General features: G+C 37.2%; 1 protein-coding gene across 2 annotated transcripts in view; it reads left to right on the top strand.

Annotated features, from left to right (window-relative positions):
* Nucleotides 1-18170, top strand: part of NEGR1 (neuronal growth regulator 1) — an 810652-nt gene that overhangs the window by 404018 nt on the left and 388464 nt on the right. The gene's annotated exons all lie outside the window — the stretch shown is intronic.

Here is an 18170-nt window from a genome sequence, read left to right as displayed (position 1 = left end):
ACCGGACATACATATACCACAGGGCCATGAACTTCTTGGTGCACCCATAAGGACAACAGGGTCATGTATGACCTGGATTGGCAGATTTTGGAAGGAAATGTTCAGGCATATTGCAAGAATTTGCAAAGCAGTAGGGATCTGGAAACAGACTGTTGGCAGCTCTTCCTCGTTTATTAATCATTGTGAGTATGGCAGATGGTCGTCGGGTTATTTTCCAAGAGAAGTGGGAGCCGGGGTATGGAGAGGAAGGTCCTCCTCTTCCACTGTCCTCATTTAAGAAAGTGAACTATTGCTTTGATATTTAGGTGGATAAATGAAAAGCTTTTATTGAATAATTAATTTATTGTCACTTATGTTCCAGGGACTATTCTAGGCAGTGGTGATATGGCAGTGAACTAAACCCCAGCCCTCATGGAGTTTACATCCAAAATGTGGCAAGAAAAAGAAGATAGATAAAATAAGTGAAATATATAATAAGTTAGATGAAGGATCAGCAAATTAGGGCCTGTGAGCTAAATCTGCCCTAACTCCTGTTTTTGTAAATAAAGTTTTATTAGAATACAGTCATGATCTTTCATTTACCTTTTGTCAATGCCTGCATTTGTGCTACAATATCATGTAGAGTCATTGCAATGAAGACTATATGGCCTGCATCTGTCCTTTTACAGAAAATGTCTGCTGACCCCTAAATTAGATGCTAGTAAGCAATATTGGTAGAAATAACTGGAAATGAATCCAGGAGGAGGAAGAAGAACAGGGTAGTTTTTAGATAGCATGGTCGGAAGACAAGTCACTGAGAAGGTAACATTCATGTAAAGCACTGCAGAGATGAGTGAGCAAGGCATGCAGCTTTTAAGGAAAGAACATAGGCAGAGAGAACAGCAAGTGCACAGGCTCTGAGACAGGAGAGTGCTTGGAAGTTCTAGAAACAGCAGAGAGGCCAATGTTGCTGGAGCAGGATGAGTAAGGGAGAGAGGGCTGGGAGATGGGTAATGGGACAGAAGGTGTCAACTAATTATATAGGGCCTTGTAGGCCATCGTAAGTCCTTTCGCCTGTATTCTGAATGAGTTGGGAAGCCTCTGGAGGGTTTTGACCAAGTGGCATCTGACTTACAGTTTCACAAGATTTTCTCTGGCTGCTGAGTTGAGAGCACAATGATGGAAAACGAGGCCAGAGCAGGAAGAACTTCTGATAGGAAGGAACTAAGCATGAGAAGGAGGTGGCTTGGAAAAGAGAAGTGGAGGCGGTAAAAAAATACAATGATAGCGGTAGAGACCTGATGCCCAATTAAATTCCACTTTTATTTAGTTTAAGTCAATAAAATGATGCCATTTTGAAGTGGAATAAAATATTATTTCTTACTTTCACGCAAGTATATTTGCGTTATATAACTTTTGCTCCATATTTTCTGCTGGGCTCGTCATAAGGTGTTTACTAATTAGGACTTTAAAGTGTTTTTGTTTATTTGTTTTCCATAAGGAGGCTGTGACTTGAATATCCCATTGTGAACATGCAGGCAGTCTGAAAAAGGGGAGAATTATAAGCTTAGTTCTTTTATGTTCTCTTTCCTTTCCTTGTCTTCAATTATCACTGAGAAATTCGGCAATTTAAAATAGGACTCTCCATCACTAACATGAATTAGTGAGGTTCCACTATAATAATTTCCCATTAAAATCCATGAAGTTCAGGTTTGACATGATGAGTTCAGAGAAGGCTACACAAATGCACTGCTCTGCAGGCAGTCTGTTTCATGTAATGTAAAAGCCATCGTGGCTTTTAAAACTTACCTGCAAGAAGAGCTGGAAGCTGCAGTCTGAGCAATAGAGGCCTGAGTTTTAGAAAGGAATATTAAAAAAGAAGAATAAAAATCAGAAGATCATATTCCATTGTGAGCTCTGGATAAGTGTGTGAGAAGGACGTCTCAATAGTGGCTCTCTAGGCTGTTGACCTGAAGGATCAACTAGTCAAAAATGTGTTTGTGCTGCTGCAGAGTGACCACTGATGATCTCCACTTCAGCAGAACACTGGGGAAAAGATGTTTAGCAGAATGGAAATTAGGAGGGAAGAAAGGGAAAGGCAAATTATAGCACTTGGTGTTACAGAGTTGAAGGGAAAAGTGAAGCCTGCCAAATTCAATGCCCTAGAGAATATTCTGGGGGAAAAGAAGTCCTGCAAGATTCTTTAGCTTCTCAAAGAAGGAAAGAAGAAAGACTTTCTGCAGCAAACCTTTAAAAAAAATCGTCCCATCAATTAGATTCTCTAGAAATTACAGGGCAGCATAGAATTTATAGAATATTTGAAATGGAGGGAAAATATATATTTTGTTGAAACCATGCTTGATAGAGTTAATTTATCATAGGCAAGAGAGAAATAAGAGCACCGTACATTTCTACAGAGCTTTATAATTCAGAAAGCATTTTCATATACATTCTCTCACGAAAACATGGAGGATTGTGGTTCAGAATATTGTTCAGGTGAGAAAACTATGGCTCAGGAAAATTAAATGACAAAGAGTCCTGGAACCAGGATCACAACCCAGTTCTTTTGAGTTCTGACATGGGACATTTTTCAAGACCCATGTTCTCTTTCACATAAATAGACTCTATATTGTATTCAAATACAATATTGGGCTCTCACAGAGACCCAGAAATTGGAGGCAATCACTAACCACCACCACTTGCACTACACTTTCCTCTTGAAACCTTTCTTTCCCTTCCCTTGTCTAAGCCAAGAACTGTTAAGTGCACTTCCTTTCTGTTTCCATAATGTGAGGTGTGTTAGACTGAGTTCCTCAAAACAAGGAACTAAATCTGGCTAATCACTGTATCTGGCACACTGTAGAGGAAGCACGTTTGTTAAATGCGTGAATAAATGGATAAATAAACTGATGGTACCACAGTTCTATCTGGGATCATGTGCTTCCTCATGGGAGAACCTCCTTTCATGAAGTTTTCCCTCATGATCCCTCAATACTGTATGGCTGGCTCTTTATGAACTTGTGTATCTTCATGTGTATTTCGCCTGGTGGGACACTTAATTGGGTGGGTAACTGTCTTCACTAGACCAAGTGCTCCTTGAAAATAGGCACTATTTCTCACTCATTATTTTGACTTCAGTATTTTGAAGTATATCTGCCTTTTGTGCCCCATCCATACTCAGCCCGAGGGCTTGTAGCGGTGGGACTAAGAAGTAGAGTGTGTGTAGCAAATGTAGCATCCAAGACACAGAACTGTAAAAAGGCGTCTTTGGGGGCAGGTAGAGGGTCATGTGGTATGGCTGGAGACTAGAGTGAAATGATATTTGCTTGCTGGAATCATGGTCCATAATTATATCTTTAAGAATGAGATTTCTGACATGAGGCACTTGGAATATGTTTCTGTAAATTCAGCCATTTCCTAATAGAATTAATTTCACCTTATTACCAACCCAATCATCTTTTAAAACAATGATCTTTTTTTCTTGATAGCATAGATATTGCCTGTGTCCTCTAAAATGCTTTGCATACCTTAAAGGAAAGTATAATGAAAATTTAAGAGAGCATTATTAATTTTAAGACTCTGTTAAAAATGTATAATTCAAAGCTGTGGTTACTATGCCATAGGATGACTAAGCATAATCAAAATAATAAGCTAATTGTTCTTAATTTATCTGTCTCAATATTAAACATTTTTTTCAATTAATTTTCAAGATCTTCCAAATGTCAATACACGTATCTTCTAAAGGACTTTTTATATTTCTTTTGGAGGTTAAATGGCTATGGCAGCTTCCTCCTGAGTTGGGTAGGCTATTTCCACTTCATAAATCAACTGCTTTTCTCCTAGGACCCAAGGAAACTCCAGATTCATTTATTCCATTTTGAAAGAAAGAATATATATTATTAAGGGTCTTCCAAGTAACCTCACTAGTGGGAAAACAAAAAAATGAAGTTTTTTTCAAGCTCCATCAGGGAAAACTAGAGATTATACAAACATTATTTGTCAGCAAATACATATCGATTGACTAAAAGTTGTTTTGCCTTCTAATTGCCACATTTCCTTACAAGGAACTTGGCAGGTCAGGGATTTGGGTTTATTGGAAGAAAATGAAACGGGTTGCAGAATGACCTGACAGACTGCATATGGGGAAATATACAACAGAGTTACATTTTTAGAAAGGGACTTTGGGCAATGAAAGTGATTTATAGAACCTCTACATGCCTAAACTTGATATTCACTGGGGAGTATTTAATGATAAGAAGTGTGGAAGAGCTTAAATTCAAGCATCAAAACTCGTAGGTCAAGAAAAGGGTAAACCTAAAGACATATAGATCTGACCTTGTGTGGTTGTAATACCCCACAATTGCTTGGCTCTTGGTTTCAAGGGACATTGGCTGCTACAACTCTTGTTTTGACACCTGAGATTATAATTCTCATTACCTCCTCACTGACCAATTGATTTATAGTATTGAGATGAATCTATTTCCATTGAGATGAGTCTATTTCAATCTCTTCTAAATATCAGGTGCTGGTATTAAATGTTGGGAGGGGTACAGAAAATATACTTTTATTCATTCATTCATTTCTTCAACATGCATTTATTGAGAACCTACCGTGTTCTAGGCACTGTACTAGATTCTGGGAATACAGAGGTTAAATAATTTGGACCTGACCTATGAGAGCTCAAAGTTAGAGGAAGTGATTCTAGAGCTCACAAGGGAAGTAGTTTCTAGTTAGTATACTAAATGTAGAAATGAAAGTATATAAAAGTACCCAATAAATGTTGAAAGAAGGGATTGAGGAAAGTTTCAAAGAGGATGTATGGTCTGAGATAGGTTTTAATGGTTGAATAGGAGTTTTTCAGGTTGACAGGAATAGGGCAAAGCAGAATGAACAAAATATGTAAAGGTGAAGAGATAAAATATTAAATTAAGTTTCCAGAGCAAGCATTCTCAGTAAAAATCAAATCCTTAGCAGACCAGAATATGGAATCAACATCGGCTGGAAATCATTCTGCCCCTTGCACTGAGGGCTGAAAAGCACGAGTCTCGTCTTAAGGTTAGTAGTTCATTTTGCATATTTTATAACTGCTCCATTTTGCTGAGAACTAAATGTATTGGTATTAAAATAGATATTCAGCAATGCTAACAACCAAAATGGGTACTGCTTCATAAGTGTAATCCTTTCCCAATGACAGCACAGACGACTTTTGCTACTTTTTATAAAAAGATTTTAGTTTGTGATAATAGAAAACTCCTTTCTTCCTCCTTCTGCTTTCTTCCTTTGTCTCCTTTCTTTCTTTGTCTCTTGACCCTTTTCTGGATCTGGCTGTTGTGAACAGAAAGCCTGTAAATTCACAGGCACAGGGGAACGAACCAAAGAAAATCAAGATTTGTCCAGTTAGCCCTCAATTTTCTCTAGTGGGAGCTCCTCATTTCTGCCTCATGTCAGCTACTCTGAATGAATCAAATCCCTAGTGTGTTGCATAGCTCATGGAATTCTCAAGACAAAGCTACAGTTTGGTGGAATTTAGCTTCATTATACACGATCCCATTGTCTCTATGAAAATTTTAACACAAACGTGTATCTTTTAATGAACTTCTAAACATAGCTTGGAATTCTTATAATTATCATTCAGCAAAGTCACATTAAATTCCTATATATCATCACTTCACATGGAATAATTAAGAAGAGCACAATCGTTTCTGAGAATTCATTACTCTATAGATTTGAAAATAGCAAATTATCTTTTAATTCTACAAAAAATATGAGTAAGATCTGTGAAAATATCCCAGCATTCTGAAGATTGATGAAAACTTATACATTTTTCCTATAATTTAATTCAATAAACATTTACTGAGGCCATACACTTTGCCAAACTCTGAGATTGCACAAGTACATGTAATTCCATCCTTGCCCTGAAAGTTCCCAGACTATTGTCATTGATTACGATCTGCAGGTATTTCTGAAGGTCAGCATTGATTTTTACCATGACTTGTGGTAAGTGGAAATTTCCTTAAATTTAAATATCCAAATTCAGCAGTATGCCCTAAATTGAAATCTCTGTTATTTCTAATCATATTCTGGTTCACCCCATTTCTATCAAGTGCACCAGCCATCCTTTAGGAATATTCATCATTTTTTTCCTCCTTTTTTCCCAATCAGTTATCAAACTTCTCTTTGTTATATGGTTGGAATAACTTTCTCACCAACTCTTTTCTGGCCATTTCTGCATTAACTTTACACCTTTTCGCCTCTCATCTAGACTCTGAAAATCTTCTGTTTACACCGATCTTATCCTTCCCATAAACAAACTGCAGAGATATAATACTGCTGAAAATACCTGTACAAACAACCCTCTGTTAAAATACAATCAGTAGTGGCCCATTGTCAATAAAAGTCACAAACTCAAATGTCTAAAAGGGCCAGGTAGGTAACAAAATGGGTGAAGTGAGTAGAATGAGTACAGTAGGGAGTGGTAGAGACTCTGGCATGCATGGGCTCCAGTTAAGAGACAGAAAGAGCTTAGTTCTAGTTGATTGTTTTTCTATTGGAAAGCAAGGTTATTTCTGAAAGTTTTTCCAAGAAAAAAATGTATAAAATTTCCTAAATTTTTAAGACACTGTGTGTCTCACAGAAACTATATCTATATGTGTATCTGTGGTTCTGGTACACACCTCTTACCAGATAGGGAAGGCAGGCTGCTGGCCTGTGAACTCTGGTGTATAGCGTTAGACCAGTTCATGTCTCCCAGACTGCAAGGCCCTGCCAAGCCTAGCCCAGTGTCTCTTTCTAATGTCATCTCTTGTTATTATCTGATCTTGATATTCTATGTTTTATGGGTACTAAGGCTGGTATTCACTCCCTACGACAACTTAATGAAGTAGGGATTATTATACCCATTTAAAAGATGAAAAAGTTATGTTACAGAGAGGTTGAAAAGTTCAGCGGTAGCTACAGAGTTAGTAATTGGTAGTTTTATGGTTCAAATACAGCCTTATCTGATTCCAAAACCTATGCCTTTTACACTGGGCTCCACTGTTCCCCAGACACATGCATAATAAGGATCCTTACGCGTCCTGCGAGGAACCTCTGAGGAAGAAACTAATTTTACGCTCATTTTACAAGTGAGGGAAGTGAGTTACGTGACTCGTCTAACGTCACAAAACTGTGAATAGGTAGAGCCAGAATGTGAACCCACACGATTCAAATCCAGAGTCTCCTTTCATATTCAACTTTATACTATGTTAAATAAATAGAAAAATGAATGAGCAGCTAAGTAAAGAAAGCTTATTTTAAAAGCCAACTCAAATGCACCTTTTCCTATAATGATTTCCCTGTTCCTCTTCACCAGAAGTAATCTTTCCCTCCACTGAGCTCCCATATTACTTACCTGTATTTCTCTCATCTGCCTTGTGTTAAAATGTGCATACAGATCTCACCTCTTTTCCTAAACAAGGTCAACAAGTTGTGACCATTCACTGCCCCTTGCTCACAGCTGGAGCTTTATAAAATTGTGTTGAATGAAATTAGAAATGCACAAACTAAGGGGTTTTATCCATATTCCAAAATAAAAAGCCTGCTATGTCTAAATGTAGTAAAATTAATAATTAAAAATAAAATGCTGTTTAAAAACAAAATTTATCTATATTTCTCAGCATACCTCTTGCTGGCGATGCTTAAAAATCTCAGTTCAGTAAAAGGCATCAAAACTGTTTATTAAGTTATTTAGAAAATATAGAATGTATTTGTAAAATATTAAGAGAAAAAAATTCATTTGGTCAGGAAATAAATCAGGGCTTAAGTGTGGGCGGTAGTGTCAACAAGCAAACCAATTCCCCTGGTAACACATTGCATAAAAACATTTTGTTCAAACCAGGGTGTCCTGCTGTGTTGTGTAGTTTCCTGCCAAAATGTTCCTTTGCTGTCATGTAGATAGCCAAAGCTATCTGTTAGGAAAACTCCCTTCTCTACTCAAATAGACCAGTCAGCACTTTCAAAGGCCCACAGGAAACAGACGCTCATCTTGAAACCATCAGGGACGGTCTGGATAAATACAGGTGGCCTGATATCATGTAGTCTGAAAGACTACCCTCACCTGAACTCTGAATCAGAAGTGACTTTAAACTCTATCCTTAGCACTGGAGAAAATAGCCCCCAGTGCTCTAGGACAGGGCTTATTTTCAAGTGTACTTTGCTGAGGAAATTTCCTAAGAGCAGGGTTGGGATCTTTATAGATAACTACAGCACTCTGAGATAGTAAACTAGATTACATTCTCCAGATGCCCTATAGTTTAATTAGAGCATCCAAACATGTGACATGATGCCAAATTTTTCCCACTTTACTGCTCTCTTTGCCATGTTAGCATGAAAAGAAAAATGCACTGTAAAATCAAAAGCATAAGTATTTAGAAATAATTCCCCATCATTCTGCTCCAAAATAAATATGATAAATAAATAACACGTAAATACTAATATACACAGATTCACTTAGCAGGACTTCTGGCAGAGAACATTCCTAATGGGGTTATGTATGAATTTAGTTTGCACTGCAGTCAAGAAATTCTTAGTAACAGTCCAGTCAATCTCAACACCCCAGAGGGGACATAATGAGGGCTTCTTCCCCACTATAGTAAAATGTCCTGAACTTTGGTGTTGCTGATTTGGAATCTAAGCAGGCTGGGGTCAAAGAGTCCGGCCTGAGGGGTGAGGAGTTTTGCCTGGCAGTACTGGTGAAGAGAAGTAGCAATATAGAAGAAGCAAGGGGAATTCATTTTTGAGAGTAGGGTCAGTTGAAGGAGAAAACTTCAAATGAGGTGTTTGAAGGTATGTGGTGAAGAAAAGAGTGGACAGCTAGGAAGTGATGTGTGTAGAATTGTTCCTCAGGATTGTGGAATGCAATGACCCTCAAAGGTGAGAGGCAGGAAAGAAGGTAGAAAGCAGCCAGTGACTAACTTTAGCCTATGCTCACTTTCCTTGTCCCGGAAAATGTCAGCAATCTTTTAACTTCCATAGCTTGTGTGTGTGTGTGTGTGTGTGTGTGTGTGTGTGTGTGTGTTTGAAGCTCTGAAGAGGAAGGGAGATAACCATGTACAAATTGTTAAGACCTCTAATTATTTTAGGGAGATGTGACTGATAGTCACTCCTTGGTACTCGCTGTTAGAAAAGCAGTCTGATTTAAGCACTTCACTATGAGGAGAATTTTGATTAGCTGAGAGGGAACACCTGCCTTTCATTCACCCAACTTCCAAGGGCAGCCCTAGAGCAGAGAAGAGGGAAACAATGTTTCTGGCCTCAGATCCAGAGCAGAGAGCATAAGAGCACAGGCCCAGGGATCAGACCACGTGATTTGAATCTGGCTCTGCTGTCCCTTTGCTGTGTGAATTGTGTCAACTTTATCTCTTTCTGCCCCAGTGTCCTCATTGGTTTAAAAATTGGGATCATAATATTACCTATTTACAGGATTGTTGTGAAAATTGAGTTGAATATTAAATGTTTAGAGCATGACACAGAGGAAGTGCTCAATAGATATCGTTATTCATTCTTAGTTAGTTTTGGGATTATTACTTAGTTTTAGTGGTACCCGTGAAGAAAGTGAGCGGTCTTGTTTGCCCTGGGTTAGAGAACAAAGTCTCCATGGAGTCCATTAGGTGGGCTTTTTTTCATTTTTTACTTTCTCCTACTCTTCGTTCCGGTTTTCTAAGTATAATAATTTTCATTTTAACTACTTACTAAGCTGATTATTATTTCTGCCTGTTTATTTGTGCACAGTGTGATTTTTCTATACCATGAAATCTGTTTTGTGCAGACATAAAAACCCGTAATTCATTAGCCAAACATTAAGACAAAAAGTAAGCTACTTTCTCCAACCGTACTGTTATGTAGACATTAACATAGGAAATGTGCTTTAACTGCATCCTCTGCAATTAATGATGCAAGTCATGATGTAAGTCATTATTTATTAAGAATAATTTTCACAAAATTTACTGATTTCACTGATTGACTTAAAAAAGAATAAAGAGCCGCTGTGTGTTATTTCTAACTTTAATAGAAACCTCTATTTAGCTTGTCCTCAGATTGACATGAGTCAACATTAGTTTAAAACTAGTAAAAGTTTAAGTAAACTTTTTAATAGACATTTCCAAAACCTCAAAAACTGAAAAATCATTTCTGCCTGCAAATGTGAACTCCTGAGGAAAAGCAGTTTCTTGGGTATCTTACAGATCTCCATCTCTGGCAGGCCTGCCTCTTCAAAGGTGTCCATCAGGATGTCCACTTGTTCAAGGCAGTCTCTGTCCATGGCTTGGCCAAGGCCAGACGCTATCTGTTAGTGTTCTGACCTTCCTCATTGCTTTCATCTTCCAAGTCTTTGCTGCTTTCTCCTGAGGCTCACCATGAGCTGTCGGAAAGATCTGATGAGGACCTTTTTATTTCTTCTCAGGCCTGAAGCATAAGCTCCTGATTTGCACGCATTCCTGCTAGTCTAAACTTAATGTTAAGGCAGAATAACTCAGAGTGGCTTAGAGATGTGCGACAGGATCAAGGACAGCCCCCAGGGTTAACACTGATTACAAGATCATATTTTCCTAAAAATAATTCCTTTCTTTTTAGCTGCTTCTTCAAAACCTGCAAGATCATCCATAAGGATTGGATAATTAAGAATGATTTTGAAATGCCTTATTGTTGCAAAATAAGTGTGTCCTTTTCTTTTTATTAACCATAAGTAACGCTGACTTTAATTCAGTAATACAATCCTCTCCTTTGGGAAACATTAACTGTGGAAGGATCAGGAGGCCCTTATTTGCACACTGTGGTGTGACTCAATCCCAATTGTTCATGAGGAGAGGCCCACTTCATAAAATTCTTCCTTTCACTCCTTTCCCCATTGAGGCGTCATGTCTTTGTTAAGCGATGGTTTTACCATAGCTCTCATTAGTTTGATTAATGGTATACCTCTAATAGAGGCCACCACCTGACATTTGGGAAAAAAATACATGGCAGGTAATTTTTAAAAATACAGAACCTGTACCCTTAACCTAGTTTCATTCCCTCTGGTAAAGGTGGCAATTGGATGTGACACTTATCAATGGGAGCGGTCTGACATCCTCTCTTTCCCTCCTTCCCCAGTTCAATTAAAAGAGTGATAGCTTGGTTTTCTAGAGAAACTGAACAAATGTAGGGAGTGAGCTGTTGAATATCTGCAGCACAGTAAGTGCAAGCTATGACTCTACAACTTTTAAACTTTACATTTCCTGTCAATTAGATGCATTAAGGTTTCACTACAGTATTGAATTAATGGAGTGATTCTGTTCCTAATAGATAATGCATCTCAGTGCCTTCCTTGTCTTTCCAATTAGAAAAACAATGAGGTGTAAAAATAGGCCAATTTCAAACTTTTCAAATGCTGAACTAAACTTCACATTCGAAAGTCTTTGCTCAGAGTTGGCTTTGGGTCTCACTAATGAGCCCACTTTCTTCTCTTTTGATCTTTAGAATTATTTCAGTTGTTTCTCTGGTCCTGGTGGTTCTCCACTGTCTCTTGTAGTAAAAGGATTTGACTTTAGTTTCAGAATCTATTTGTTCTGAGAAAAAGAGGTTTTAACACTAGGAACAGATAGAGTGTACAAAACTGGCCTTTGACAAACTCTCACCTAGTAGGCTTGTCTCAGTCTGTGTGTGACTACTAAAATCACCCCTTTGCTTCCAGTTCAGTGCACAGGAGTCAATACCCGCAATTTCTATTCTCGTATGGCCTAATGGACAAGGAACTTATTTTAAATTTCCCCAAACAAATGGCAAGTTCTTTTGTTGTTTTTATTGGTTTGTTCTTCCATTTAATGCTCTATTCCCATATCTAAGTCTATTTCTCTCCAAAGAATAGAGAGCCCATATTTCTCAGCCATTGTACAAGCCCTTCCCCGCCCACATGCCACAAACATGATGTCACTTCAGCCTGGAATCGGATGACAGCAGCTGTCCTTGGGCATAGATGTCCTCTTTAATCAAAGTGAGTTCCCTAATGGGCACTATAATGACATTCATTTGCCATTTGAATGTACCTGATGTGACACCTGAGGCAATGCCATGATTACTTTCTCTTAAAAATGTAAAATAATTTTTACAAAATCAAAAACGCAGAAATATTGCCTAAAGAAGAAGTTCACTTTAAAAAATAGCAATATTATCATGAACTGGGAAAAGTGCTATAATCTTCTACCTCACAAATGATAATAGGTCATTTCATATTCAACTTGGTAACAAAATTCTGTATTTGAGAATAAGAGATCTATTGGTTACAAAAAATTAGTTTATAGGTTCTATAGAGTTTCCTGAGTTAAGATATAGGATAATGACGGTAATTTAATGATAACATTGCTAGGTGCATTATAGAAATCAGATGTTTTACTCTCTTGAATTTTAAAGGTATTTAATAACGGCAGCAATTGTTCTACACTAGAAGTAATATTTAAAACTAGATTAATATTTTCAAGGTTTCTTTTTACATGAAATCTCTAATACTACTGTAACTAAAATGAATGCTGGAAAGTATTTCATAAGAAGTTGAAAGGCACATTTAACAGTGTGTATGGGAATGTCCCTCCACTGTATATTAGTAGAGTATTTATTAGCTATAATGGAAAATATTTTCGAAAATTTTAGAGGAATTTCTTAATAGTTTCTTATTTTGTCAAGATCACAGACCTGAGGGTGGAAGAATCTTCAGAACATACACAATTTATCTTCAGCCTCCTGGAAAGAGGCATTGAAAGATAGATGCTGTTCATGATGAGGTTGTGTCTTGTCCAAGCATAATGAATCTACAAATTAAGCTCAATAGATAGTGTCTTTTCCCTTCAAAAGAATCACCAGGGAAGACACTCTCATAACCTTCCCTTTTACTCTGTTCCACTGTCTAACAAGCCATAACAGCCAGGCTTCTAGCTCCCAAAGTGTGACAGAGCCAGGTCATCAAGCAGCATAAAAAGAAAATAAAAGGACGGAATATTGTGATCAATGGCAACTTCCCAGGCGATTTTGGAACTAACAAATGCCTATTACCAATCATCTAATAGGCAGTGACAGCGAGTTGCAAAGCAAAGTGAGCACAGTTTTGATTTAGACCTGAAATGAAATGCTGACTCTGCTGTTAAGTGGCTGTGTGTGATCTCCAAAGCTACTGCTCTCAGAGCTTCGGCTTCCTCATCCCAAAATGGGGAGAATAGCACCTGATTTGAAGGAATTTGTGAGAGTTCTAAACAAAATCGTTCTGGTATATCATAACACACAATGATTAGTAGCTGTTATCTCTAGTTTTTGACTAATTGACCAGACGGAAAGCACTGAAGCAGGTGATCTGTGGAGTGGATGGGAATGTGTATAAGACACCATTCTTGCCCCGTAAGGAGGATAAAAGCAAGAATTGGACCCTACAGTGTTCTGTGTGAGCAGCATTGCATACATTCTTCTCATATTGGCCCTGTGGAGGAGGTAGGGCTATTCCTATTCTGCAGATGAGGAACCTGAGGATTTGCGAGGTTACCTAACCTGCCAGCATCGTGACCCCAGAAAGGGTACTCATAACCACCACATTATACTGGGTCACATGATAGTGTATTGTCTCCAGTGGCATAGATATGTACAAACATGTCTGTAAAAGAGAGTAAATGAGGGGATCATTGTTGCTAGACACAGAGAAGTACTTCTCTGGTTCAGTCTTTCAAATATGGAATTTTCACACCATGGTGTGCAGTGAGCTAGTAAACGAAATCTAATTTTTGGTCATACCCTTTAAAGAGCTAATCCTTGAATACTGGGATTATAGAAAGTAACCATACCCCTCTTCCCATAGGGGATCCCGTTTCTTCTGAAACTAGAGTTCAAATTAGTATTTGCAGTTTGCATTTTCGTACAGAAACTGAAGAGACATTTATATTTTATGTAATCTTTTTTACCAAGGATTTCTCATGTCACCCTTGTTTCCTCTACTGAGTAGGTCAGGGTTCTCCAGAGAAACAGAACTAACAGGATGTGTATACATAGAAAGAGATTTCTTTTAAGGAATTGGCTCATGCGATTATGGAGGTTGGAAAATCCCAAATCTGCTGGAGACTCAGGGAAAAATTTTTGCTGCAGTTCAAGTCAAAGGCCATCTACCAGCAGAATTCCCTCTTGCTGAGGGAGGTCAGTCATTTGTTCTATTCAGGCCTTCAACCGATTGGATGTGGCCCATCCATGTTATGGGGCACAGAGGGCAATCTGCTTTACTCAAAGTCCATCATTTAAATGCTAATCTAATCCCAAAACACCCCCATAAAAACATCCAAAACAGTGTTTGACCAAAGACCTGGGCACCATGGTCCAATCAAGCTGACACATAAAATTAACATTCACAGAGGTTTTGTTGTGACGCAGACCTATCGCTAGCATTCCAAATGTCCCAGTGTGGTCATTCGACCACTGGAGTTTTGTAAGTAATGATTACTGTGAGAATCATAACCTTTATGTAGTAGAGTGAGGTCTACATCTTTAAAGTAAATATTAAACTAGACATGCCAGATCATTTATTTTTCAGTATAATAGTGGAGAAAAAGAATAGTTAAAGCTTTTGTTTTCATATCTGAAATACCACAGAAACAGACTAATATCATTGAAAAGGGACTCAGTCTCTTGACTGGATCCCAATAGCAGAGTGAATCTACTTATTAGAACTCTTTTTACTATTTTTCTTTAAATCTGGAGCTCAAATAAAGAATTACTTTGGAACACAGAAAAATACTGATTTTTAACATAATGTAATGATGTGGTAATTCTGAACATTTTAGAGTATTTATGGTAGCAAAATTCTAAACGTGTTTGCAGCAGTTGAACTATATTTTACTCACTGTGCATCACTCTAGAGTTGTTGATGTATGCTATTTCTTGATTCACTGAAATCAGGTGTGAGAGAGAAACTTAGACTGAGCCCACTTCTCTAGTCCTTCATAATGCAAGGCTTCCAGGAATTATATTACAGAAAAAGAGAAATCTGCTCTGGAGATAATGCGTATAATCACATTTGCTAAAAATGGAAAAGCCTTATTACATTCTTGTTTGGTATCTATTTTACATCATCACCTGCAGCTATGCTCTGTCACCATTATTCTCATACTAGTAAGAAGAAATCGCCACTAAGAACCTCAAAATAGAGGACTTATTTTGTAAAGCTGTAATTATGTAACTCGAGTTTCAGCATCTCCTTCAAAGAATAACAATGCGAAGGCTCTAAGACTATTAGAAAAGAAGCACTTTGAAGAATCCTTTGTGAAGATATTTTCTCCAAAAACATACTTGAATCTTTGCAGAAACTAGGGTAAAGGTTCTGTTATGGAGAACAGTTTAAATGCCCTGGTTAAAATCAAATCCTCTGGAGTGTTTGCAAATGATGTACCCGGTTCTGCTGATGAAGAAGCAGCCTATTTTATCACAATCAAAATTGTATCTGTCTATCTAAGCTTTATCTCTATGTCTGTCTTGATTTTGTCTTCCATGGTTTCAATTTTTATTCCTTCTTTAGAAAAATTTCGTTCCTGTGAAGAGTTTGTAGAAAATTGTCATAACAAATCTGATGTTTTCTTCATCCAGCTGTACTGCTATTTCGAATCTTCCTCTCCAAGGATTCTTCCTGGGACCCTTTGCTCCTGCTGTTGGATAGATGTCTGAGGGTCATAAAGGTTCCATTCCAGCACAAATTAGCCATAACATTTCAACTTTCCCAGTGTGGTCAGCCAGCCACTGGAAGTTTTTAGGTGATGTTACTGTGAGGATTTCATATTCATTTCTATTTTAAAAACAGCTTGCGTTTTAATCTCAAAGCCCATTACAGAATACTGAGTCAACTTTATATTAACTATTGGAAATATCTCTTTATTGAAACCAATTTTTAATTTTACTTCAACTTTTATTGGATCTATTTTTTAATCAAATACTGGTGTTTGCATTTCAAGACTAAATCTCATTTGATTAATTTCAGGCCACTTTTTTCTAGACTTTTTGCACTATTATACCATCTCTCATTGCTTGATATCCTTTCGCATCTGAGGATTTAATTAATGTCATTAACAACCAACTGCAGATCATTTATGAAGATGTTTAGCAGAATAAAGTTCAAGCCTACTCTGAATGATAACAAAACACTTCACACTCACTGCTGAAAACTCAAAACGTGCCTTTCTATTTCCCATTTTGCTCATCAGTAGGCTAGATACAACCTTCTTTTGTGACCTCAATACTTCCCAATGGGATTCTCAGTATCCAAACATATCAGCGATTTTTGCTTTCATCAAAAGTAGGAGTTCTTCACTTGCCGTGAATAATGATTTTCCCCTACTGGTTTTGTATATATGCATAGTTGTATTTTTCTTTAGCAAAGATTTGTTCATAGAGTTATAACTAATTCCCGAAAGAGAACATAGCTCCCAAAGTATATAAAACCATGTGCTTTCTTACATAGCTATATTTAAAACATAATTTATGCTGTGTTTTACCTGTGTGGTAGAACACAACTATTTACCCCTTGGTGTCTAACCTCTGGGTTATTTGTATCATCTAAATTCATTTTCTTATAAAGTGAAAGCATATACTTATGATTTTCCAGATAACTTATTCGAAATATTGTTTTAAATACGTACTATTTTGAGTGAAAAAAGAAAAACTAGATTGCAGAAACTGGAAAAATAAGATCATATGTTTTCATAAATATATTCCAGATAATGTGTACGAATGGGATATTATCTAGGAATTATAAAACTTTTAGAAAAATAAATCCTGTCAGTCTTATCGGGTGGTCTTTTCTAACACTAATGTATTTAGAACATCAAGGAGAATCCAAACTCATCTTACTTTTAAAATGTGCTTCCTATTGATTTATCCAGAAGAGAAATGAGGGACCTGGATTATATATTTTAGTGTATTTCTAATTAGATGAGTGCCCAATCGTGAGTGATTAACCATAACTCTATATCTATTTCATGGAGCTTGCTTTACTGTTTTAAATGGATGTTAATTAAGGCTGTGACAATGCGGGGGAGAGGGGGACGGGAATTGCAGTTGTATATTCAGGAATATTAAAAGAACATTCATCTAGAAAGCAAGAAGTTATCTTCTCTTTATTTAATATAGGGTAAGTAGAGTGCTGTGTTCAATAGGGGCTCATTATTAAAAGAGAGATACAGAGACTGTGAAGAGTGTTAACAAAGAGGACAACAGACATGAATGAATGTTCTGCAAAAGATAAAGAATGAATGTATTTCAAGTGAAAAAAAAAAACCTGACGGGAAATGTAATGTCAAGCTTCAAGTATTTTTACAATAAGAGCATAAGGTCTGGAATGAGAGAAACCTGTATTTGAATTCAGGTTCAACTCTTAAGGGCTGGCAAACTTGGAATCTCTCCTATATGTAAAAGTGGGATAATACCTACTTTGCTAGAGTATTGTTGGGAACAAGTTGGTATTATTTCTATTTTTATCAGATACTCCTCATAAGCAATTTCAAAGCAGTGTCACAGAGGCCTTTTGGAACTACTAGTCAGAGAGTTGCTTGTGCGTAGGTTAGTATTGGTGGAGAATGGAAAACTAGGGGAAAAGGCTGCCAGGTCACAGAAGACACTAGATTAGTCAGCTCCTTATTTAACACACATACACGGATGAGTTTGGCAGAATTCAAGTTTTGCTGACTACATTGAGATACAACTTTTGTTCTTCCTCTCCTTTCTTTCTTAGAAATGTCAATAAACACAGCTATGGGCCTCCGCGGGGGGTTGAATCGTCAGATCCGATTTCGCCACATTTCTTTTCTCAGATGTGTGGTGGAGGATCATAATGTATGACAGAGAAAGAATCAGGCGTTGCTTGTATTTTTTTTCTTGGTTTTGGTTTAACTACAGCACAGAGTACTATATATTAAAATGTTTATTAACGTATATTTAAAAAGTTGACAAAAATATAAGTGCAATATTTTCTTAGATTAGAGTAAGCTTTTACAAATAAAAATTTTCTTTTCTTTCTTTTTCAAAAATTTGATATCTGTAGTTCTAATTTTTTCTTAGATAGTCTTGATATACACCAGAAGAAATATGTTTCATCAGCTTGCATTGTTTTTCCAAACACGCCTGTGTGAAGAGTATTAACTCTAAATAATTTTGGTTACTGTTGTATT

This window comes from Equus quagga, chromosome 18, assembly GCF_021613505.1.
Source record: "Equus quagga isolate Etosha38 chromosome 18, UCLA_HA_Equagga_1.0, whole genome shotgun sequence".
In the NCBI taxonomy this organism is placed as follows: Eukaryota; Metazoa; Chordata; class Mammalia; order Perissodactyla; family Equidae; genus Equus; species Equus quagga.
This window is presented reverse-complemented; position numbering and strand designations above follow the sequence as displayed.